Below are 22,748 nucleotides of genomic sequence, written 5' to 3'. Positions count from 1 at the left end.
AAAAACTTAAAAACTGAAGCAAAGTGGCGCCTTAGTTCTCCTCCATTTGGGCCATGATGCAATTCACAACCTTGGTCTTTTCTCCTTGAAACTTGGGCTTGTATTCAATTAATATGGACAACACTTGTTGAAGAGCTTCTTTTGCTCTCCTTGCTCTAGCCCTTGTCATAGGTCCTCCAAGTCCTTCAAGAGGATCCTTGCCCTTGCTCATGGTCATGTCCTCATCATTCTCTCCCTCTTGAGAAGGATTTGTCCTCAAATTGGATTCTCCATCTACATCAAAAAGAGATAAGTCAGACACATTGAAGGTGGAACTAACATTATACTCACCCGGCAGCTCAATTTTGTAAGCATTGTCATTGATTCTTTCAAGCACTTGAAATGGACCATCTCCCCTTGGTTGAAGCTTTGACTTCCTTTGTTCCGGAAACCTTTCCTTTCTCATGTGCACCCAAACCCAATCTCCGGGTTCGAAGATAACCTTCTTTCTCCCTTTGTTGGCTTGTTTAGCATAGCTTTCATTTCTCTTCTCAATTTGATTTTTGACTCTCTCATGAAGCTTCTTCACATAGTCCGCCTTTGCTTGACCTTCTTTATGCTTAAAAACAATGAGTTCATCCACTTGTCTTTGGATCTCCTTGGTCTCTTGAGGGTTGCTTCTATAGGCTGGCCTATTAGGCAAAGAAGCTCCTGGAATGAGATCAATTTGATGCTCAATGCCTCTTAATGGTGGCAACCCACTTGGTACACTTGTTGGAAACACATCTCCAAATTCCTGTAAAAGAGACTTCACTCTAGAAGGCAAATCAAGGTTATCAAAAGTGTTAGTGGTCAAAACATAGTTTTTGCAAATTAACAAAAATAGGGGCTGTTTAGATAGAAACAACCTCTTGACCTCACTTTTTGTAGCTAAAAAGCTCTCCTTCACCTCAAGTGTTTCACTCTTCTTTTTCCTCTCATGTGTTTCTCTCTTTTTGTCCTCACTTTTTGAGCTCTCAAGTGTTTGGCTTTCTTTTTCTTTCTTTTCTTGGACAATCTTTTCTCTCATTTTTCTTTGATCCTCACACACCTCTTGCAGACTTAAAGGTTTGAGCACTATCTTCTTGTCTTGGTGCATGAATGAGATTTTGTTGGTGAAACCATCATGATTGGCTTTTTTATCAAATTGCCATGGTCTCCCCAAGATTAAGTGGCTGGCCTCCATAGGAACAACATCACAAAGCACCTTATCATTGTATCTTCCAATGGAAATATCCAACTCTACTTGCTTCCTTACTTGCAACTCTCCATCCTCACTAAGCCATTGAAGCCTATATGTCCTAAGATGTGGCTTTGTAACTAAATTCAATTTAGACACAAGTCTTGCACTCGCCACATTGGTGCAACTCCCTCCATCAATGATCACCATGCAAAGTTTACCATTGATCAAACATCTAGTATGGAAGATGTTTTCTCTTTGGCTCTCCTCCAAAGGCTTCAATTGGCTACCAAGTAACCGCCTTATCATCAACAAGTCTCCCTCTGGTGTTTTCTCCACCTCCTCCTCCACGTCCTCATTCTCCTCTCCCTCTTCAATTTCGGACTCACTTATATACTCTCCATCTCTAAGAATCATGGTTTTTTTGTTAGGGCACTCATATGCATAGTGTCCTAAGCCTTGGCACTTAAAGCACTTCACATCCCGACTCCTTTTAGAGGGTTGCTCTTGAGTTTTTAGAGGAGTTTTTGTTGGTGTAGGCGCTGCACTAGAAGTGGCAGCCCCTTTTCCCTTATCCTTCCAACTAGAAAAACCAAAATTAGTGGAGCTCCTTTTGGCCACACCTTTCCTTTTCAATTGTTGCTCCACTTGGATTGCCTTGTGAAGCAAGTCCTCCATTTCAACAAATTCCTGCAGTTCAACAATATCACGAATATCATTATTCAAACCACTAAGAAATCTAGCCATAGTTACCTCCTCATCCTCTTCTATCTTGGCTTGAATCATGAGCACCTCCATTTCCTTGTAGTACTCCTCAACGCCTTTGCTACCTTGGGACAACTTTTGAAGTTTGAATTTTAAGTCCCTAGAATAGCTTGCCGGCACATATCTCTTCCTCATGATCCTTTTCATTTCAACCCATGTATCCACCAATGGCTCCTCATTCCTAGCTCTCTCTTTTTGCAATTTGTTCCACCACACAAGAGCGTAATCGGAAAACTCCATAGCTGCAAGCTTTACCTTTTGGGCCTCTTCATAGGTATTACAAGTGAAAATATGCTCTATTTTGATCTCCCACTCCAAATAAGCTTCTGGGTCACTTCTTCCTTTGAATGGAGGAATAGAAATTTTGACTCCATCAATTCGGTTTTGTCTAGGAGCACCGTCATTACCTCTTCTCCTCTTTTCTTCTTCATCATGACCTCTATTCTCCAATTGGTCCAATCTTTCATGGAGCTCATCATTTTGTTGCCTCATCAATCTCTCCAAATGTTGTGTCATGGCTTGCATTTGGAAAGGAGAAAGTCCTCCTCCTTGATTAGGATTTCCTTCAGCCATCACAAACAAACAAATTCAAACGTAACAAGCAAATAGAAAGTAGAATTTGAAACCTCACCACACTCAAGTGTATCACACAATTATGGCTTTTTCTCTAATGAAAACACTCTTGCCTTTTACCACTAAAATTCTCCTTGGGTTCTTAGGCAATTCAAGATATTATGGCCACAACAAAGAACAATCCACCAATATGTGCAAGGTAAGGCTAGGTAGACAAAGAAAAGGCTAACAAATCACAAAAACAAAGGGGTAAAGGAAAATTGGTAAACAAGAGAATTAGCAACAATCCTTTAAGAACACCAATATATTACCTTATAACAAATTGTTGAAAAGCATGAATCATTCAGCCCAAAAATTTCTTCTTTTTTTTTATACGATTTTTTTTTTGAATTTTCACAAGGGCCTAACTTTTGCAATGATTCAGTACAATCACAAATAATATGAACAATAAGGTAATCAATTGGAAAAAAGAGAATGAAGGAAGGATGTTACCAATTTCACGTTCAAACCCTTAAACCGGAGCTCTGATACCAAATGATATGAACCCCATTTGCACAAGGGCTGACATAGTGATGAGGACATGACCATGAGCAAGGGCAAGGATCCTCTTGAAGGACTTGGAGGACCTATGACAAGGGCTAGAGCAAGGAGAGCAAAAGAAGCTCTTCAACAAGTGTTGTCCATATTAATTGAATACAAGCCCAAGTTTCAAGGAGAAAAGACCAAGGTTGTGAATTGCATCATGGCCCAAATGGAGGAGAACTAAGGCGCCACTTTGCTTCAGTTTTTAAGTTTTTAGTTTGTTTTAAATAATGGCCCAATCCTTTGTAAAGTTGGCTGACCAAATTATGTTTTGTGGTTAATCAACTAATGGGCTTTGGTTTGGTTTTATTTCAAGTTGTAATAAGGGCCCAATTGGCAACTTAGGCATCAGCCTTTGGAAGACCAAGAGCGCATAGCTAGTGGCTGTTGGGTGACTTTTTGGTTGCCACAATTTCAGTTACAATCAGCCTTTGGAAGACCAAGAGGCGCATAGTGGCTGTTGGGTGACTTTTTGGTTGCCACAATTTCAGTTACAATCAGCCATCAAGTAGTTTCATTTTCCGTTACGGAACCTTTGTAATTCTGATGGTAAAGCTTCTATATAAGCTGAACCATTCTTATCAATAAGACAAGTTAAGTTTGATTCAGAAATATTAGAGTTTATCTCTTTTATCTTAGTGAGAGTGATTCTCCTAAGTTCTTGAGTGATTCAAGAACACCTTGGCTGTATCAAAGGGCTTTCACATCCCTTTGTGTGTTGCCTTCCTTGGAAAGAGTGATTCTTTCCTTCCCCCATTCAATTCTTCACCAAAGTTCCAAAAAAAACTCAAATCTGCCCAGAATTATTTCGTTATCATAACTCTCGTTCTACTCAGCCAAATTGAGTGATTCTTGAGCCTAAATTGCATTTCAGAACGAGAACTTTCACCTCGTTTTGAATCACCTCAATTGGAGTTCTATAACTCGAGATACCGTCATTTCTAAAATTCTGTCCAGCCACCACCAAACCAGCGTTTTTGCTTCCTTTTTCACTCATTTTTACACCATGGACCAACACCTAATTTGCCCAGAAATTCATCACTAAATTTTCAAATTTTTCTACAAGGTTCTAACCCTAAAGATCCTATGTATAGCCCATTTGCACAAGGGCTGACATAGGATCTTTAGGGTTAGAAACTTGTAGAAAAATTTGAAAATTTAGTGATGAATTTCTGGGCAAATTAGGTGTTGGTCCATGGTGTTAAAAATGAGTGAAAAAGAAGCAAAAACGCTGGTTTGGTGGTGGCTGGACAGAATTTTAGAAATGACGGTATCTCGAGTTATAGAACTCCAATTGAGGTGATTCCAAAACGAGGTGAAAGTTCTCGTTCTGAAATACAATTTAGGCTCAAGAATCACTCAATTTGGCTGAGTAGAACGAGAGTTATGATAACGAAATAATTCTGGGCAGATTTGAGTTTTTTTTGGAACTTTGGTGAAGAATTGAATGGGGGAAGGAAAGAATCACTCTTTCCAAGGAAGGCAACACACAAAGGGATGTGAAAGCCCTTTGATACAGCCAAGGTGTTCTTGAATCACTCAAGAACTTAGGAGAATCACTCTCACTAAGATGAAAGAGATAAACTCTAATATTTCTGAATCAAACTTAACTTGTCTTATTGATAAGAATGGTTCAGCTTATATAAGGCCACTGAAACTCCTTGAATATCACTCCTAAGACTCAGAGGAAGGCTTTCTCACCCCCTTCTCCCTTTCGGGCACTTTCTGGCGCCTTTGGACTCAAGTTCCAGTTTTGGTCTCTTTTGGTCCCCTTTTGCTTACCGACAAAGGAAGACGTGCAAAACTCGTCTGAGGCCACTGAAACTCCTTGAATATCACTCCTAAGACTCAGAGGAAGGCTTTCTCACCCCCTTCCCCCTTCTGGCACTTTCTGGCACCTCTGGACCCAAGTTCCAGTTTTGGTCTCTTTTGGTCCCCTTTCGCTTACCAGCAAAGGAAGACGTGCGAAACTCGTATCAGGCCACTGAAACTTCTTGAATATCAGTCCTAGGACTCAATAGAAGGCATTCTCACCACCTTCTCCCCTTCTGGCACTTTCTGGCGCCTTTGGACCCAAGTTCCAGTTTTGGTCTCTTTTGGTCCTCTTTTGCTTACCGGCAAAGAAGACGTGCGAAACTCGTCTCAGGCCACTGAAACTCCTTGAATATCACTCCTAAGACTCAGAGGAAGGCTTTCTCACCCCTTCTCCCTTCTGGCACTTTCTGGCGCCTTTGGACCCAAGTTCCAGTTTTGGTCTCTTTTGGTCCCCTTTTGCTTACCGGCAAAGGAAGACGTGCGAAACTCGTCTCAGGCCACTGAAACTCCTTGAATATCAGTCCTAGGACTCAAAGAAGGCTTTCTCACCACCTTCTCCCCTTCTGGCACTTTCTGGCGCCTTTGGACCCAAGTTCCAGTTTTGGTCTCTTTTGGTCCCTTTTGCTTACCGGCAAAGGAAGACGTGCGAAACTCGTCTCAGGCCACTGAAACTCCTTGAATATCACTCCTAGGACTCAAAGGAAGGCTTTCTCACCCCCTTCTCCCTTCTGGCACTTTCTGGCGCCTTTGGACCCAAGTTCCAGTTTTGGTCTCTTTTGGTCCCCTTTTGCTTACCGGCAAAGGAAGACGTGCGAAACTCGTCTCAGGCCACTGAAACTCCTTGAATATCACTCCTAGGACTCAAAGGAAGGCTTTCTCACCACCTTCTCCCCTTCTGGCACTTTCTGGCGCCTTTGGACCCAAGTTCCAGTTTTGGTCTCTTTTGGTCCCTTTTGCTTACCGGCAAAGGAAGACGTGCGAAACTCGTCTCAGGCCACTGAAACTCCTTGAATATCACTCCTAGGACTCAAGGAAGGCTTTCTCACCCCTTCTCCCTTCTGGCACTTTCTGGCGCTTTGGACCCAAGTTCCAGTTTTGGTCTCTTTTGGTCCCCTTTTGCTTACCGGCAAAGGAAGACGTGCGAAACTCGTCTCAGGCCACTGAAACTCCTTGAATATCACTCCTAGGACTCAAGGAAGGCTTTCTCACCCCTTCTCCCTTCTGGCACTTTCTGGCGCTTTGGACCCAAGTTCCAGTTTTGGTCTCTTTTGGTCCCCTTTTGCTTACCGGCAAAGGAAGACGTGCGAAACTCGTCTCAGGCCACTGAAACTCCTTGAATATCACTCCTAGGACTCAAGGAAGGCTTTCTCACCACCTTCTCCCTTCTGGCACTTTCTGGCGCTTTTGGACCCAAGTTCCAGTTTTGGTCTCTTTTGGTCCCCTTTTGCTTACCGGCAAAGGAAGACGTGCGAAACTCGTCTCAGGCCACTGAAACTCCTTGAATATCACTCCTAGGACTCAAAGGAAGGCTTTCTCACCACCTTCTCCCCTTCTGGCACTTTCTGGCGCTTTTGGACCCAAGTTCCAGTTTTGGTCTCTTTTGGTCCCCTTTTGCTTACCGGCAAAGGAAGACGTGCGAAACTCGTCTCAGGCCACTGAAACTCTTGAATATCACTCCTAGGACTCAAAGGAAGGCTTTCTCACCACCTTCTCCCCTTCTGGCACTTTCTGGCGCTTTGGACCCAAGTTCCAGTTTTGGTCTCTTTTGGTCCCCTTTTGCTTACCGGCAAAGGAAGACGTGCGAAACTCGTCTCAGGCCACTGAAACTCCTTGAATATCACTCCTAGGACTCAAGGAAGGCTTTCTCACCACCTTCTCCCTTCTGGCACTTTCTGGCGCTTTGGACCCAAGTTCCAGTTTTGGTCTCTTTTGGTCCCCTTTTGCTTACCGGCAAAGGAAGACGTGCGAAACTCGTCTCAGGCCACTGAAACTCCTTGAATATCACTCCTAGGACTCAAAGGAAGGCTTCTCACCACCTTCTCCCCTTCTGGCACTTTCTGGCGCTTTGGACCCAAGTTCCAGTTTTGGTCTCTTTTGGTCCCCTTTTGCTTACCGGCAAAGGAAGACGTGCGAAACTCGTCTCAGGCCACTGAAACTCCTTGAATATCACTCCTAGGACTCAAGGAAGGCTTTCTCACCACCTTCTCCCTTCTGGCACTTTCTGGCGCTTTGGACCCAAGTTCCAGTTTTGGTCTCTTTTGGTCCCCTTTTGCTTACCGGCAAAGGAAGACGTGCGAAACTCGTCTCAGGCCACTGAAACTCCTTGAATATCACTCCTAGGACTCAAGGAAGGCTTTCTCACCACCTTCTCCCCTTTGGCACTTTCTGGCGCTTTGGACCCAAGTTCCAGTTTTGGTCTCTTTTGGTCCCCTTTTGCTTACCGGCAAAGGAAGACGTGCGAAACTCGTCTCAGGCCACTGAAACTCCTTGAATATCACTCCTAGGACTCAAGGAAGGCTTTCTCACCACCTTCTCCCTTCTGGCACTTTCTGGCGCTTTTGGACCCAAGTTCCAGTTTTGGTCTCTTTTGGTCCCCTTTTGCTTACCGGCAAAGGAAGACGTGCGAAACTCGTCTCAGGCCACTGAAACTCCTTGAATATCACTCCTAGGACTCAAAGGAAGGCTTTCTCACCACCTTCTCCCCTTCTGGCACTTTCTGGCGCTTTTGGACCCAAGTTCCAGTTTTGGTCTCTTTTGGTCCCTTTTGCTTACCGGCAAAGGAAGACGTGCGAAACTCGTCTCAGGCCACTGAAACTCCTTGAATATCACTCCTAGGACTCAAAGGAAGGCTTTCTCACCACCTTCTCCCCTTCTGGCACTTTCTGGCGCCTTTGGACCCAAGTTCCAGTTTTGGTCTCTTTTGGTCCCCTTTTGCTTACCGGCAAAGGAAGACGTGCGAAACTCGTCTCAGGCCACTGAAACTCCTTGAATATCACTCCTAGGACTCAAGGAAGGCTTTCTCACCACCTTCTCCCTTCTGGCACTTTCTGGCGCCTTTGGACCCAAGTTCCAGTTTTGGTCTCTTTTGGTCCCCTTTTGCTTACCGGCAAAGGAAGACGTGCGAAACTCGTCTCAGGCCACTGAAACTCCTTGAATATCACTCCTAGGACTCAAAGGAAGGCTTTCTCACCACCTTCTCCCTTCTGGCACTTTCTGGCGCTTTGGACCCAAGTTCCAGTTTTGGTCTCTTTTGGTCCCCTTTTGCTTACCGGCAAAGGAAGACGTGCGAAACTCGTCTCAGGCCACTGAAACTCCTTGAATATCACTCCTAGGACTCAAGGAAGGCTTTCTCACCACCTTCTCCCCTTCTGGCACTTTCTGGCGCTTTTGGACCCAAGTTCCAGTTTTGGTCTCTTTTGGTCCCCTTTTGCTTACCGGCAAAGGAAGACGTGCGAAACTCGTCTCAGGCCACTGAAACTCCTTGAATATCACTCCTAGGACTCAAAGGAAGGCTTTCTCACCACCTTCTCCCCTTCTGGCACTTTCTGGCGCTTTTGGACCCAAGTTCCAGTTTTGGTCTCTTTTGGTCCCCTTTTGCTTACCGGCAAAGGAAGACGTGCGAAACTCGTCTCAGGCCACTGAAACTCCTTGAATATCACTCCTAGGACTCAAGGAAGGCTTTCTCACCACCTTCTCCCCTTCTGGCACTTTCTGGCGCTTTTGGACCCAAGTTCCAGTTTTGGTCTCTTTTGGTCCCCTTTTGCTTACCGGCAAAGGAAGACGTGCGAAACTCGTCTCAGGCCACTGAAACTTCTTGAATATCACTCCTAGGACTCAAGGAAGGCTTTCTCACCACCTTCTCCCCTTCTGGCACTTTCTGGCGCCTTTGGACCCAAGTTCCAGTTTTGGTCTCTTTTGGTCCCTTTTGCTTACCGGCAAAGGAAGACGTGCGAAACTCGTCTCAGGCCACTGAAACTCCTTGAATATCACTCCTAGGACTCAAGGAAGGCTTTCTCACCACCTTCTCCCTTCTGGCACTTTCTGGCGCTTTGGACCCAAGTTCCAGTTTTGGTCTCTTTTGGTCCCCTTTTGCTTACCGGCAAAGGAAGACGTGCGAAACTCGTCTCAGGCCACTGAAACTCCTTGAATATCACTCCTAGGACTCAAGGAAGGCTTTCTCACCACCTTCTCCCTTCTGGCACTTTCTGGCGCTTTGGACCCAAGTTCCAGTTTTGGTCTCTTTTGGTCCCCTTTTGCTTACCGGCAAAGGAAGACGTGCGAAACTCGTCTCAGGCCACTGAAACTCCTTGAATATCACTCCTAGGACTCAAGGAAGGCTTTCTCACCACCTTCTCCCTTCTGGCACTTTCTGGCGCTTTGGACCCAAGTTCCAGTTTTGGTCTCTTTTGGTCCCTTTTGCTTACCGGCAAAGGAAGACGTGCGAAACTCGTCTCAGGCCACTGAAACTCCTTGAATATCACTCCTAGGACTCAAGGAAGGCTTTCTCACCACCTTCTCCCTTCTGGCACTTTCTGGCGCCTTTGGACCCAAGTTCCAGTTTTGGTCTCTTTTGGTCCCCTTTTGCTTACCGGCAAAGGAAGACGTGCGAAACTCGTCTCAGGCCACTGAAACTCCTTGAATATCACTCCTAGGACTCAAAGGAAGGCTTTCTCACCACCTTCTCCCCTTCTGGCACTTTCTGGCGCCTTTGGACCCAAGTTCCAGTTTTGGTCTCTTTTGGTCCCCTTTTGCTTACCGGCAAAGGAAGACGTGCGAAACTCGTCTCAGGCCACTGAAACTCCTTGAATATCACTCCTAGGACTCAAAGGAAGGCTTTCTCACCACCTTCTCCCCTTCTGGCACTTTCTGGCGCCTTTGGACCCAAGTTCCAGTTTTGGTCTCTTTTGGTCCCCTTTTGCTTACCGGCAAAGGAAGACGTGCGAAACTCGTCTCAGGCCACTGAAACTCCTTGAATATCACTCCTAGGACTCAAGGAAGGCTTTCTCACCACCTTCTCCCTTCTGGCACTTTCTGGCGCCTTTGGACCCAAGTTCCAGTTTTGGTCTCTTTTGGTCCCTTTTGCTTACCGGCAAAGGAAGACGTGCGAAACTCGTCTCAGGCCACTGAAACTCCTTGAATATCACTCCTAGGACTCAAGGAAGGCTTTCTCACCACCTTCTCCCCTTCTGGCACTTTCTGGCGCTTTGGACCCAAGTTCCAGTTTTGGTCTCTTTTGGTCCCCTTTTGCTTACCGGCAAAGGAAGACGTGCGAAACTCGTCTCAGGCCACTGAAACTCCTTGAATATCACTCCTAGACTCAAGGAAGGCTTTCTCACCACCTTCTCCCTTCTGGCACTTTCTGGCGCCTTTGGACCCAAGTTCCAGTTTTGGTCTCTTTTGGTCCCTTTTGCTTACCGGCAAAGGAAGACGTGCGAAACTCGTCTCAGGCCACTGAAACTCCTTGAATATCACTCCTAGGACTCAAGGAAGGCTTTCTCACCACCTTCTCCCCTTCTGGCACTTTCTGGCGCCTTTGGACCCAAGTTCCAGTTTTGGTCTCTTTTGGTCCCTTTTGCTTACCGGCAAAGGAAGACGTGCGAAACTCGTCTCAGGCCACTGAAACTCCTTGAATATCACTCCTAGACTCAAGGAAGGCTTTCTCACCACCTTCTCCCTTCTGGCACTTTCTGGCGCCTTTGGACCCAAGTTCCAGTTTTGGTCTCTTTTGGTCCCTTTTGCTTACCGGCAAAGGAAGACGTGCGAAACTCGTCTCAGGCCACTGAAACTCCTTGAATATCACTCCTAGACTCAAGGAAGGCTTTCTCACCACCTTCTCCCTTCTGGCACTTTCTGGCGCCTTTGGACCCAAGTTCCAGTTTTGGTCTCTTTTGGTCCCCTTTTGCTTACCGGCAAAGGAAGACGTGCGAAACTCGTCTCAGGCCACTGAAACTCCTTGAATATCACTCCTAGGACTCAAGGAAGGCTTTCTCACCACCTTCTCCCTTCTGGCACTTTCTGGCGCCTTTGGACCCAAGTTCCAGTTTTGGTCTCTTTTGGTCCCCTTTTGCTTACCGGCAAAGGAAGACGTGCGAAACTCGTCTCAGGCCACTGAAACTCCTTGAATATCACTCCTAGGACTCAAGGAAGGCTTCTCACCACCTTCTCCCTTCTGGCACTTTCTGGCGCTTTGGACCCAAGTTCCAGTTTTGGTCTCTTTTGGTCCCCTTTTGCTTACCGGCAAAGGAAGACGTGCGAAACTCGTCTCAGGCCACTGAAACTCCTTGAATATCACTCCTAGGACTCAAGGAAGGCTTTCTCACCACCTTCTCCCTTCTGGCACTTTCTGGCGCCTTTGGACCCAAGTTCCAGTTTTGGTCTCTTTTGGTCCCTTTTGCTTACCGGCAAAGGAAGACGTGCGAAACTCGTCTCAGGCCACTGAAACTCCTTGAATATCACTCCTAGGACTCAAGGAAGGCTTTCTCACCACCTTCTCCCCTTCTGGCACTTTCTGGCGCCTTTGGACCCAAGTTCCAGTTTTGGTCTCTTTTGGTCCCTTTTGCTTACCGGCAAAGGAAGACGTGCGAAACTCGTCTCAGGCCACTGAAACTCCTTGAATATCACTCCTAAGACTCAAGGAAGGCTTTCTCACCACCTTCTCCCTTCTGGCACTTTCTGGCGCCTTTGGACCCAAGTTCCAGTTTTGGTCTCTTTTGGTCCCTTTTGCTTACCGGCAAAGGAAGACGTGCGAAACTCGTCTCAGGCCACTGAAACTCCTTGAATATCACTCCTAGGACTCAAGGAAGGCTTTCTCACCACCTTCTCCCTTCTGGCACTTTCTGGCGCCTTTGGACCCAAGTTCCAGTTTTGGTCTCTTTTGGTCCCCTTTTGCTTACCGGCAAAGGAAGACGTGCGAAACTCGTCTCAGCCACTGAAACTCCTTGAATATCACTCCTAAGACTCAAGGAAGGCTTTCTCACCACCTTCTCCCGTTCTGGCACTTTCTGGCGCCTTTGGACCCAAGTTCCAGTTTTGGTCTCTTTTGGTCCCCTTTTGCTTACCGGCAAAGGAAGACGTGCGAAACTCGTCTCAGGCCACTGAAACTCCTTGAATATCACTCCTAGGACTCAATGGAAGGCTTTCTCACCACCTTCTCCCTTCTGGCACTTTCTGGCGCCTTTGGACCCAAGTTCCAGTTTTGGTCTCTTTTGGTCCCTTTTGCTTACCGGCAAAGGAAGACGTGCGAAACTCGTCTCAGGCCACTGAAACTCCTTGAATATCACTCCTAGACTCAAGGAAGGCTTTCTCACCACCTTCTCCCTTCTGGCACTTTCTGGCGCCTTTGGACCCAAGTTCCAGTTTTGGTCTCTTTTGGTCCCTTTTGCTTACCGGCAAAGGAAGACGTGCGAAACTCGTCTCAGGCCACTGAAACTCCTTGAATATCACTCCTAGGACTCAATGGAAGGCTTCTCACCACCTTCTCCCTTCTGGCACTTTCTGGCGCCTTTGGACCCAAGTTCCAGTTTTGGTCTCTTTTGGTCCCTTTTGCTTACCGGCAAAGGAAGACGTGCGAAACTCGTCTCAGGCCACTGAAACTCCTTGAATATCACTCCTAGACTCAAGGAAGGCTTTCTCACCACCTTCTCCCTTCTGGCACTTTCTGGCGCCTTTGGACCCAAGTTCCAGTTTTGGTCTCTTTTGGTCCCTTTTGCTTACCGGCAAAGGAAGACGTGCGAAACTCGTCTCAGGCCACTGAAACTCCTTGAATATCACTCCTAGACTCAGAGGAAGGCTTTCTCACCACCTTCTCCCCTTCTGGCACTTTCTGGCGCCTTTGGACCCAAGTTCCAGTTTTGGTCTCTTTTGGTCCCTTTTGCTTACCGGCAAAGGAAGACGTGCGAAACTCGTCTCAGGCCACTGAAACTCCTTGAATATCACTCCTAAGACTCAGAGGAAGGCTTTCTCACCACCTTCTCCCCTTCTGGCACTTTCTGGCGCCTTTGGACCCAAGTTCCAGTTTTGGTCTCTTTTGGTCCCCTTTTGCTTACCGGCAAAGGAAGACGTGCGAAACTCGTCTCAGGCCACTGAAACTCCTTGAATATCACTCCTAGGACTCAAGGAAGGCTTTCTCACCACCTTCTCCCTTCTGGCACTTTCTGGCGCCTTTGGACCCAAGTTCCAGTTTTGGTCTCTTTTGGTCCCCTTTTGCTTACCGGCAAAGGAAGACGTGCGAAACTCGTCTCAGGCCACTGAAACTCCTTGAATATCACTCCTAGGACTCAAGGAAGGCTTTCTCACCACCTTCTCCCCTTCTGGCACTTTCTGGCGCCTTTGGACCCAAGTTCCAGTTTTGGTCTCTTTTGGTCCCCTTTTGCTTACCGGCAAAGGAAGACGTGCGAAACTCGTCTCAGGCCACTGAAACTCCTTGAATATCACTCCTAGGACTCAATGGAAGGCTTTCTCACCACCTTCTCCCCTTCTGGCACTTTCTGGCGCCTTTGGACCCAAGTTCCAGTTTTGGTCTCTTTTGGTCCCCTTTTGCTTACCGGCAAAGGAAGACGTGCGAAACTCGTCTCAGGCCACTGAAACTCCTTGAATATCACTCCTAGGACTCAATGGAAGGCTTTCTCACCACCTTCTCCCCTTCTGGCACTTTCTGGCGCCTTTGGACCCAAGTTCCAGTTTTGGTCTCTTTTGGTCCCCTTTTGCTTACCGGCAAAGGAAGACGTGCGAAACTCGTCTCAGGCCACTGAAACTCCTTGAATATCACTCCTAAGACTCAAGGAAGGCTTTCTCACCACCTTCTCCCCTTCTGGCACTTTCTGGCGCCTTTGGACCCAAGTTCCAGTTTTGGTCTCTTTTGGTCCCCTTTTGCTTACCGGCAAAGGAAGACGTGCGAAACTCGTCTCAGGCCACTGAAACTCCTTGAATATCACTCCTAGGACTCAAGGAAGGCTTTCTCACCACCTTCTCCCCTTCTGGCACTTTCTGGCGCCTTTGGACCCAAGTTCCAGTTTTGGTCTCTTTTGGTCCCTTTTGCTTACCGGCAAAGGAAGACGTGCGAAACTCGTCTCAGGCCACTGAAACTCCTTGAATATCACTCCTAGGACTCAATGGAAGGCTTTCTCACCCCTTCTCCCTTCTGGCACTTTCTGGCGCCTTTGGACCCAAGTTCCAGTTTTGGTCTCTTTTGGTCCCCTTTTGCTTACCGGCAAAGGAAGACGTGCGAAACTCGTCTCAGGCCACTGAAACTCCTTGAATATCACTCCTAGACTCAAGGAAGGCTTTCTCACCACCTTCTCCCTTCTGGCACTTTCTGGCGCCTTTGGACCCAAGTTCCAGTTTTGGTCTCTTTTGGTCCCCTTTTGCTTACCGGCAAAGGAAGACGTGCGAAACTCGTCTCAGGCCACTGAAACTCCTTGAATATCACTCCTAGGACTCAATGGAAGGCTTTCTCACCACCTTCTCCCCTTCTGGCACTTTCTGGCGCCTTTGGACCCAAGTTCCAGTTTTGGTCTCTTTTGGTCCCTTTTGCTTACCGGCAAAGGAAGACGTGCGAAACTCGTCTCAGGCCACTGAAACTCCTTGAATATCACTCCTAGGACTCAATGGAAGGCTTTCTCACCACCTTCTCCCCTTCTGGCACTTTCTGGCGCCTTTGGACCCAAGTTCCAGTTTTGGTCTCTTTTGGTCCCTTTTGCTTACCGGCAAAGGAAGACGTGCGAAACTCGTCTCAGGCCACTGAAACTCCTTGAATATCACTCCTAAGACTCAAAGGAAGGCTTTCTCACCACCTTCTCCCCTTCTGGCACTTTCTAGCGCCTTTGGACCCAAGTTCCAGTTTTGGTCTCTTTTGGTCCCTTTTGCTTACCGGCAAAGGAAGACGTGCGAAACTCGTCTCAGGCCACTGAAACTCCTTGAATATCACTCCTAAGACTCAAGGAAGGCTTTCTCACCACCTTCTCCCTTCTGGCACTTTCTGGCGCCTTTGGACCCAAGTTCCAGTTTTGGTCTCTTTTGGTCCCTTTTGCTTACCGGCAAAGGAAGACGTGCGAAACTCGTCTCAGGCCACTGAAACTCCTTGAATATCACTCCTAGGACTCAATGGAAGGCTTCTCACCACCTTCTCCCTTCTGGCACTTTCTGGCGCCTTTGGACCCAAGTTCCAGTTTTGGTCTCTTTTGGTCCCCTTTTGCTTACCGGCAAAGGAAGACGTGCGAAACTCGTCTCAGGCCACTGAAACTCCTTGAATATCACTCCTAGACTCAAGGAAGGCTTTCTCACCACCTTCTCCCTTCTGGCACTTTCTGGCGCCTTTGGACCCAAGTTCCAGTTTTGGTCTCTTTTGGTCCCTTTTGCTTACCGGCAAAGGAAGACGTGCGAAACTCGTCTCAGGCCACTGAAACTCCTTGAATATCACTCCTAGACTCAAGGAAGGCTTTCTCACCACCTTCTCCCTTCTGGCACTTTCTGGCGCCTTTGGACCCAAGTTCCAGTTTTGGTCTCTTTTGGTCCCCTTTTGCTTACCGGCAAAGGAAGACGTGCGAAACTCGTCTCAGGCCACTGAAACTCCTTGAATATCACTCCTAGGACTCAAGGAAGGCTTTCTCACCACCTTCTCCCTTCTGGCACTTTCTGGCGCCTTTGGACCCAAGTTCCAGTTTTGGTCTCTTTTGGTCCCTTTTGCTTACCGGCAAAGGAAGACGTGCGAAACTCGTCTCAGGCCACTGAAACTCCTTGAATATCACTCCTAGGACTCAATGGAAGGCTTTCTCACCACCTTCTCCCCTTCTGGCACTTTCTGGCGCCTTTGGACCCAAGTTCCAGTTTTGGTCTCTTTTGGTCCCCTTTTGCTTACCGGCAAAGGAAGACGTGCGAAACTCGTCTCAGGCCACTGAAACTCCTTGAATATCACTCCTAGGACTCAAGGAAGGCTTTCTCACCACCTTCTCCCTTCTGGCACTTTCTGGCGCCTTTGGACCCAAGTTCCAGTTTTGGTCTCTTTTGGTCCCCTTTTGCTTACCGGCAAAGGAAGACGTGCGAAACTCGTCTCAGGCCACTGAAACTCCTTGAATATCACTCCTAGGACTCAATGGAAGGCTTTCTCACCACCTTCTCCCATTCTGGCACTTTCTGGCGCCTTTGGACCCAAGTTCCAGTTTTGGTCTCTTTTGGTCCCTTTTGCTTACCGGCAAAGGAAGACGTGCGAAACTCGTCTCAGGCCACTGAAACTCCTTGAATATCACTCCTAGGACTCAAGGAAGGCTTTCTCACCACCTTCTCCCCTTCTGGCACTTTCTGGCGCCTTTGGACCCAAGTTCCAGTTTTGGTCTCTTTTGGTCCCTTTTGCTTACCGGCAAAGGAAGACGTGCGAAACTCGTCTCAGGCCACTGAAACTCCTTGAATATCACTCCTAAGACTCAGAGGAAGGCTTTTCACCACCTTCTCCCCTTCTGGCACTTTCTGGCGCCTTTGGACCCAAGTTCCAGTTTTGGTCTCTTTTGGTCCCCTTTTGCTTACCGGCAAAGGAAGACGTGCGAAACTCGTCTCAGGCCACTGAAACTCTTGAATATCACTCCTAGGACTCAATGGAAGGCTTTCTCACCACCTTCTCCCCTTCTGGCACTTTCTGGCGCCTTTGGACCCAAGTTCCAGTTTTGGTCTCTTTTGGTCCCTTTTGCTTACCGGCAAAGGAAGACGTGCGAAACTCGTCTCAGGCCACTGAAACTCCTTGAATATCACTCCTAGGACTCAATGGAAGGCTTTCTCACCACCTTCTCCCCTTCTGGCACTTTCTGGCGCCTTTGGACCCAAGTTCCAGTTTTGGTCTCTTTTGGTCCCTTTTGCTTACCGGCAAAGGAAGACGTGCGAAACTCGTCTCAGGCCACTGAAACTCCTTGAATATCACTCCTAAGACTCAGAGGAAGGCTTTCTCACCACCTTCTCCCCTTCTGGCACTTTCTGGCGCCTTTGGACCCAAGTTCCAGTTTTGGTCTCTTTTGGTCCCTTTTGCTTACCGGCAAAGGAAGACGTGCGAAACTCGTCTCAGGCCACTGAAACTCCTTGAATATCACTCCTAGGACTCAATGGAAGGCTTTCTCACCACCTTCTCCCCTTCTGGCACTTTCTGGCGCCTTTGGACCCAAGTTCCAGTTTTGGTCTCTTTTGGTCCCTTTTGCTTACCGGCAAAGGAAGACGTGCGAAACTCGTCTCAGGCCACTGAAACTCCTTGAATATCACTCCTAGGACTCAATGGAAGGCTTTCTCACCACCTTCTCCCTTCTGGCACTTTCTGGCGCCTTTGGACCCAAGTTCCAGTTTTGGTCTCTTTTGGTCCCCTTTTGCTTACCGGCAAAGGAAGACGTGCGAAACTCGTCTCAGGCCACTGAAACTCCTTGAATATCACTCCTAAGACTCAATGGAAGGCTTTCTCACCACCTTCTCCCATTCTGGCACTTTCTGGCGCTTTGGACCCAAGTTCCAGTTTTGGTCTCTTTTGGTCCCTTTTGCTTACCGGCAAAGGAAGACGTGCGAAACTCGTCTCAGGCCACTGAAACTCTTGAATATCACTCCTAGGACTCAATGGAAGGCTTCTCACCACCTTCTCCCTTCTGGCACTTTCTGGCGCCTTTGGACCCAAGTTCCAGTTTTGGTCTCTTTTGGTCCCTTTTGCTTACCGGCAAAGGAAGACGTGCGAAACTCGTCTCAGGCCACTGAAACTCCTTGAATATCACTCCTAAGACTCAAGGAAGGCTTTCTCACCACCTTCTCCCTTCTGGCACTTTCTGGCGCCTTTGGACCCAAGTTCCAGTTTTGGTCTCTTTTGGTCCCTTTTGCTTACCGGCAAAGGAAGACGTGCGAAACTCGTCTCAGGCCACTGAAACTCCTTGAATATCACTCCTAAGACTCAGAGGAAGGCTTTTCACCACCTTCTCCCTTCTGGCACTTTCTGGCGCCTTTGGACCCAAGTTCAGTTTTGGTCTCTTTTGGTCCCCTTTTGCTTACCGGCAAAGGAAGACGTGCGAAACTCGTCTCAGGCCACTGAAACTCCTTGAATATCACTCCTAGGACTCAAGGAAGGCTTTCTCACCACCTTCTCCCGTTCTGGCACTTTCTGGCGCCTTTGGACCCAAGTTCCAGTTTTGGTCTCTTTTGGTCCCTTTTGCTTACCGGCAAAGGAAGACGTGCGAAACTCGTCTCAGGCCACTGAAACTCCTTGAATATCACTCCTAAGACTCAGAGGAAGGCTTTTCACCACCTTCTCCCTTCTGGCACTTTCTGGCGCCTTTGGACCCAAGTTCCAGTTTTGGTCTCTTTTGGTCCCCTTTTGCTTACCGGCAAAGGAAGACGTGCGAAACTCGTCTCAGGCCACTGAAACTCCTTGAATATCACTCCTAGGACTCAATGGAAGGCATTCTCACCACCTTCTCCCCTTCTGGCACTTTCTGGCGCCTTTGGACCCAAGTTCCAGTTTTGGTCTCTTTTGGTCCCTTTTGCTTACCGGCAAAGGAAGACGTGCGAAACTCGTCTCAGGCCACTGAAACTCCTTGAATATCACTCCTAGGACTCAATGGAAGGCTTTCTCACCACCTTCTCCCCTTCTGGCACTTTCTGGCGCTTTGGACCCAAGTTCCAGTTTTGGTCTCTTTTGGTCCCCTTTTGCTTACCGGCAAAGGAAGACGTGCGAAACTCGTCTCAGGCCACTGAAACTCCTTGAATATCACTCCTAGGACTCAATGGAAGGCTTCTCACCACCTTCTCCCTTCTGGCACTTTCTGGCGCCTTTGGACCCAAGTTCCAGTTTTGGTCTCTTTTGGTCCCCTTTTGCTTACCGGCAAAGGAAGACGTGCGAAACTCGTCTCAGGCCACTGAAACTCCTTGAATATCACTCCTAAGACTCAGAGGAAGGCTTTCTCACCACCTTCTCCCCTTCTGGCACTTTCTGGCGCCTTTGGACCCAAGTTCCAGTTTTGGTCTCTTTTGGTCCCCTTTTGCTTACCGGCAAAGGAAGACGTGCGAAACTCGTCTCAGGCCACTGAAACTCCTTGAATATCACTCCTAAGACTCAAGGAAGGCTTTCTCACCACCTTCTCCCCTTCTGGCACTTTCTGGCGCCTTTGGACCCAAGTTCCAGTTTTGGTCTCTTTTGGTCCCTTTTGCTTACCGGCAAAGGAAGACGTGCGAAACTCGTCTCAGGCCACTGAAACTCCTTGAATATCACTCCTAAGACTCAGAGGAAGGCTTTCTCACCACCTTCTCCCTTCTGGCACTTTCTGGCGCCTTTGGACCCAAGTTCCAGTTTTGGTCTCTTTTGGTCCCCTTTTGCTTACCGGCAAAGGAAGACGTGCGAAACTCGTCTCAGGCCACTGAAACTCCTTGAATATCACTCCTAGGACTCAATGGAAGGCTTCTCACCACCTTCTCCCCTTCTGGCACTTTCTGGCGCCTTTGGACCCAAGTTCCAGTTTTGGTCTCTTTTGGTCCCCTTTTGCTTACCGGCAAAGGAAGACGTGCGAAACTCGTCTCAGGCCACTGAAACTCCTTGAATATCACTCCTAGGACTCAATGGAAGGCTTCTCACCACCTTCTCCCTTCTGGCACTTTCTGGCGCTTTTGGACCCAAGTTCCAGTTTTGGTCTCTTTTGGTCCCCTTTTGCTTACCGGCAAAGGAAGACGTGCGAAACTCGTCTCAGGCCACTGAAACTCCTTGAATATCACTCCTAGGACTCAAAGGAAGGCTTTCTCACCCCTTCTCCCTTCTGGCACTTTCTGGCGCCTTTGGACCCAAGTTCCAGTTTTGGTCTCTTTTGGTCCCCTTTTGCTTACCGGCAAAGGAAGACGTGCGAAACTCGTCTCAGGCCACTGAAACTCCTTGAATATCACTCCTAGGACTCAGAGGAAGGCTTTTCACCACCTTCTCCCCTTCTGGCACTTTCTGGCGCCTTTGGACCCAAGTTCCAGTTTTGGTCTCTTTTGGTCCCTTTTGCTTACCGGCAAAGGAAGACGTGCGAAACTCGTCTCAGGCCACTGAAACTCCTTGAATATCACTCCTAAGACTCAGAGGAAGGCTTTTCACCACCTTCTCCCCTTCTGGCACTTTCTGGCGCCTTTGGACCCAAGTTCCAGTTTTGGTCTCTTTTGGTCCCCTTTTGCTTACCGGCAAAGGAAGACGTGCGAAACTCGTCTCAGGCCACTGAAACTTCTTGAATATCACTCCTAGGACTCAATGGAAGGCATTCTCACCACCTTCTCCCCTTCTGGCACTTTCTGGCGCCTTTGGACCCAAGTTCCAGTTTTGGTCTCTTTTGGTCCCTTTTGCTTACCGGCAAAGGAAGACGTGCGAAACTCGTCTCAGGCCACTGAAACTCCTTGAATATCACTCCTAGGACTCATGGAAGGCTTTCTCACCACCTTCTCCCCTTCTGGCACTTTCTGGCGCTTTTGGACCCAAGTTCCAGTTTTGGTCTCTTTTGGTCCCTTTTGCTTACCGGCAAAGGAAGACGTGCGAAACTCGTCTCAGGCCACTGAAACTCCTTGAATATCACTCCTAGGACTCAATGGAAGGCATTCTCACCACCTTCTCCCCTTCTGGCACTTTCTGGCGCCTTTGGACCCAAGTTCCAGTTTTGGTCTCTTTTGGTCCCCTTTTGCTTACCGGCAAAGGAAGACGTGCGAAACTCGTCTCAGGCCACTGAAACTCCTTGAATATCACTCCTAGGACTCAATGGAAGGCTTTCTCACCCCTTCTCCCTTCTGGCACTTTCTGGCGCCTTTGGACCCAAGTTCCAGTTTTGGTCTCTTTTGGTCCCCTTTTGCTTACCGGCAAAGGAAGACGTGCGAAACTCGTCTCAGGCCACTGAAACTCTTGAATATCACTCCTAGGACTCAATGGAAGGCATTCTCACCACCTTCTCCCCTTCTGGCACTTTCTGGCGCCTTTGGACCCAAGTTCCAGTTTTGGTCTCTTTTGGTCCCCTTTTGCTTACCGGCAAAGGAAGACGTGCGAAACTCGTCTCAGGCCACTGAAACTTCTTGAATATCACTCCTAGACTCAAGGAAGGCTTTTCACCACCTTCTCCCCTTCTGGCACTTTCTGGCGCCTTTGGACCCAAGTTCCAGTTTTGGTCTCTTTTGGTCCCTTTTGCTTACCGGCAAAGGAAGACGTGCGAAACTCGTCTCAGGCCACTGAAACTCCTTGAATATCACTCCTAGGACTCAATGGAAGGCATTCTCACCACCTTCTCCCTTCTGGCACTTTCTGGCGCTTTTGGACCCAAGTTCCAGTTTTGGTCTCTTTTGGTCCCCTTTTGCTTACCGGCAAAGGAAGACGTGCGAAACTCGTCTCAGGCCACTGAAACTCCTTGAATATCACTCCTAGGACTCAATGGAAGGCTTTCTCACCACCTTCTCCCCTTCTGGCACTTTCTGGCGCCTTTGGACCCAAGTTCCAGTTTTGGTCTCTTTTGGTCCCTTTTGCTTACCGGCAAAGGAAGACGTGCGAAACTCGTCTCAGGCCACTGAAACTCTTGAATATCACTCCTAGACTCAAGGAAGGCTTTTCACCACCTTCTCCCTTCTGGCACTTTCTGGCGCCTTTGGACCCAAGTTCCAGTTTTGGTCTCTTTTGGTCCCTTTTGCTTACCGGCAAAGGAAGACGTGCGAAACTCGTCTCAGGCCACTGAAACTCCTTGAATATCACTCCTAGACTCAATGGAAGGCTTTCTCACCCCTTCTCCCTTCTGGCACTTTCTGGCGCCTTTGGACCCAAGTTCCAGTTTTGGTCTCTTTTGGTCCCTTTTGCTTACCGGCAAAGGAAGACGTGCGAAACTCGTCTCAGGCCACTGAAACTCCTTGAATATCACTCCTAGGACTCAATGGAAGGCTTTCTCACCCCTTCTCCCCTTCTGGCACTTTCTGGCGCCTTTGGACCCAAGTTCCAGTTTTGGTCTCTTTTGGTCCCCTTTTGCTTACCGGCAAAGGAAGACGTGCGAAACTCGTCTCAGGCCACTGAAACTTCTTGAATATCACTCCTAGGACTCAATGGAAGGCATTCTCACCACCTTCTCCCCTTCTGGCACTTTCTGGCGCCTTTGGACCCAAGTTCCAGTTTTGGTCTCTTTTGGTCCCTTTTGCTTACCGGCAAAGGAAGACGTGCGAAACTCGTCTCAGGCCACTGAAACTCCTTGAATATCACTCCTAGGACTCATGGAAGGCTTCTCACCCCTTCTCCCTTCTGGCACTTTCTGGCGCCTTTGGACCCAAGTTCCAGTTTTGGTCTCTTTTGGTCCCCTTTTGCTTACCGGCAAAGGAAGACGTGCGAAACTCGTCTCAAGCCACTGAAACTCCTTGAATATCACTCCTAAGACTCAGAGGAAGGCTTTTCACCACCTTCTCCCCTTCTGGCACTTTCTGGCGCCTTTGGACCCAAGTTCCAGTTTTGGTCTCTTTTGGTCCCTTTTGCTTACCGGCAAAGGAAGACGTGCGAAACTCGTCTCAGGCCACTGAAACTTCTTGAATATCACTCCTAGGACTCAATGGAAGGCATTCTCACCACCTTCTCCCCTTCTGGCACTTTCTGGCGCTTTTGGACCCAAGTTCCAGTTTTGGTCTCTTTTGGTCCCTTTTGCTTACCGGCAAAGGAAGACGTGCGAAACTCGTCTCAGGCCACTGAAACTCCTTGAATATCACTCCTAGGACTCAATGGAAGGCATTCTCACCACCTTCTCCCTTCTGGCACTTTCTGGCGCTTTGGACCCAAGTTCCAGTTTTGGTCTCTTTTGGTCCCTTTTGCTTACCGGCAAAGGAAGACGTGCGAAAC

At 48.2% G+C, this 22,748-nt stretch overlaps 1 pseudogene; it reads right to left on the bottom strand.

Moving 5' to 3' along the window:
* Positions 1–255: 255 nt before the first annotated feature.
* LOC113862329 overlaps positions 256–22,748 on the bottom strand; it is a 76,651-nt pseudogene continuing 54,158 nt past the window's right edge.

The sequence above is a fragment of the Abrus precatorius genome, unplaced genomic scaffold (genome assembly GCF_003935025.1).
Source record: "Abrus precatorius isolate BTA unplaced genomic scaffold, Abrus_2018 Scaffold3, whole genome shotgun sequence".
NCBI lineage: Eukaryota > Viridiplantae > Streptophyta > Magnoliopsida > Fabales > Fabaceae > Abrus > Abrus precatorius.
This window is presented reverse-complemented; position numbering and strand designations above follow the sequence as displayed.